We start from the raw sequence: 3,039 nt of genomic DNA, 5'->3' as shown, positions 1-3,039 counted from the left end.
ACACTTTTTTCTGGGTTTTTATTTTTGTCTATAGATGATTTCGTTTTGCATATGCCAATAACATCTACAACATGTAACTTTCCACTATAATAAAAAGTTATGATTTTTCCCAAACAACTTAGATGACAAAAAACTCTTCAAAACTGCTTTAAATTTTAATCACAATTATAAATGACTAAAAATAAAAATAACATAAAAATACTAATCTTCAATATTAATTAGTGAATACATAAATATGTCATTACTCAAAACACCAATAATACATCTAAATTTAAGAAGAAACACAGTTATATCAAAATTTAAGAATAACTGTGATACAGTTAAAAAAAAAAATAGCAAATAAAAAGAAGTGTTCAACTCTCATTTCGAAGATCAAGATTAAGTTAAATTTTGATTAGCACAAAAAAAAATCATCTCTATAATACCAAGATCAACTTTTCTGAACTTTAAATCATCAAAACTAACCTTTCTGAACTTTTAACCATCAAAACTAATATTTCATGACTCTTTACATCATGAAAACTATTATAATTTTGAAATATTCTTGAAAATTTTCATATATACATATATATAATAATAATATTTAAGTAAACTCCTAAAGTAAAAGAAACCAACCTCGGTCTATTATGATGATATTGTAGATTACAATAATATTGATATGATGGCAAAACGATGACCAGCAATATTATTACACAAGCAGGGGCTACGTGCATATATGGAGGTGGAAATATATAATGCAGTGAGCATTGTGCATATGTAGAGATGAATGTATATAAAATGCAGTGAGGCTGGTACATTTATAGAGATAGATGAAAATACTGCAAGGAACGATGCAAGTTTCTTAGCGTGGGCGTGTTCTTTCATAAATTGATGATATCAATCAATTTATGAATCCGTTGAGGCACTGAAGCAGAGGTACAGTGATTCGGCCATCCACAATTGCATCGAACACCTTCTGGATATCCTGCTGGGGCGTCTGGTCTGTCCTCGGAGTCATCATTTTGGTGTTGAGCTCCTCCCGGATAAATGCGTACAGAGCAAAGAATTTAGACCCATGGATTAATGTTCTGCAACAGGAGCCTTCCTGCATGGGAATGCGAGTGCGCTGTTCGTATGACAGCCTGGTTGCTGTTAACTCCTCTTCTAGTCGTTGCTTGAGGTGGGATTCGAACTCTTTTATCTGCTCTACAATTTGAAGGTCGTGGAATGCAAGAATGGAGTCAAGAAATGTTTGTTTGAGGGCAGAGACAAGTGAGAGGGCAGGGTCGCAAGGGGATTCTAAATATGTGTACAATGGAATACCCCTGGCAACGTTAATAAGCTCTTCTTTAATGGATTCAGGGAGATGACATGCATCTGAAACACTTGAAATGACTCCTAACACAGTTTTTACAAGTATTTGTTCTAGTTGTCTGAGATCTATTGCCTGGCAGAGAGCTGATAAGTAAGATGCCAGCATTAATTTTAAGATATCCAGAGCTTCTTCAGTCTTCCTAGCAGATATGAGGGCCAGAGAATTGATGTCCTGGTTGTGCTGCTCTGCACTGTGAACGTGGGTAGTGACTGGGTTAGCCAGGAATTGAAGCTCGGAACTGTAAGCAGCCATGGCTATGTCGACTCCCTTGAAGCCATAGTCCAAGCTCAGGTCAGGACCCAGGGCAAGGTTGCCCGGGAGCCCATTGCTGTAGAATTCAATCATTAGCTCTGTGAACTGTGCAAAGATGAGCTTGCCCAGTCCAGCCAGAGCTACACGAACATAATCCATATAGAATCCCACTGCACTGCCCTGGAAATTGGCGCCATGGAGGGCCTTGCCGTTGACATGGTCAATGATGGGATTGTCGTTGGCAGAGTTGATCTCTGTCTCTATTGTGGCCGTGGCTTCTCTTATGGTCTGCACCAGAGGGGCCAGCCACTGGGGACTCGAACGTAGAGCATAGCGGTCCTGTTTGGGCTTTTTCAGAGAATTGATGCTGTAATACTCTCTTGAAAGCTCCTGGAAGGGGCTGTTTTTCAGAAGCCATTCCAGAAGTGCCGCGGACTGTATCTGCCCTGGATGCGGCTTCAACTCGTGGATCAGCGGATGCGCGAATTCTTCACGCCCGAAGATGACTTCGCAGAACATTCCACAGAGCATTTCCACGAGCAAGAGCAGAACGTTGGCATCATACATGACGGTGGCAGCGAGGGCAGTGGCAAACGAAGTGCCATTGACAAGAGCCAAGCCTTCTTTGGCCTGGAGCTTGAAGGGCTGCAGGCCTGCTTTCACCAGAGCCTCCGGTGCAGCCACTTCTTGTTCTTCACCATGACCCCCAATTCGAGCCTTGACTTGGGGATTCCCAATTAGCAGACCTGCAATATAGGCCAAGGGAATTAGGTCACCTGAAGCGCTCACAGAGCCTCGCAAGGGGCATTTGGGCGTGATCTGAGTATTGATAAGTTGCTGTAGCGCTTCCACGATCTCCCATCGAACCCCCGAGCAGCCATAGATGAAGCTATTCATTCTCAGAAACATGGCGCATCGAGTGGTGATGGGGGAGAGCTCCCCCGGCGACGAAGAAGGGCCGGTGAATGCTCCAGCTAGCAAACACCGAATTAGGGCTTCTTGCAACTCGCTCAGTTGGTTGGTTCTCTTGCTTGAACAAGCACCGAATCCAGTGGTCACGCCATAGATATCAGCGCCTTCCTTGGCTTTCTCTTGCACCCACAGAGAACACCTCTCAACCCGTTCTCTGCAATTCCCGCCATGATTATCAAGTGTCACTTTCACTTGGTGTCTTCGCCCTAGGGCTGTAACATGGGCAACGGTGATGCGAGAACCATCGACATTGATGTTCTTGATTTCGTTGAAGGTATTGATCAGAAGGACAATGTCCTTAACGTGAGAAGGAAAAGCAGTAGCACAACCTTTTCCTTTGACTTGGGCGTACTCCATTGCAGACTAATTCAAAGCTTACAGAAATGGCTCACTCAAACTTCTCAATAAGACACCTTAAAGTCCCACCAGACCAGACTACAACTTGGAAAACTCTGGGCAGC

At 42.9% G+C, this 3,039-nt stretch overlaps 1 pseudogene; it reads right to left on the bottom strand.

The window, feature by feature from the left end:
- Window positions 1-598: 598 nt before the first annotated feature.
- LOC149223820 (phenylalanine aminomutase (L-beta-phenylalanine forming) pseudogene) lies at window positions 599-3,039 on the bottom strand (annotated as a pseudogene).

This window comes from Pinus tabuliformis, chromosome Q (assembly GCF_031772625.1).
Source record: "Pinus tabuliformis cultivar Carrire ecotype Pingquan chromosome Q, CPIR1, whole genome shotgun sequence".
NCBI lineage: Eukaryota > Viridiplantae > Streptophyta > Pinopsida > Pinales > Pinaceae > Pinus > Pinus tabuliformis.
The sequence above is the reverse complement of the archived record's forward strand: the minus strand, read 5'-3'. Positions and strand labels throughout refer to the sequence as shown.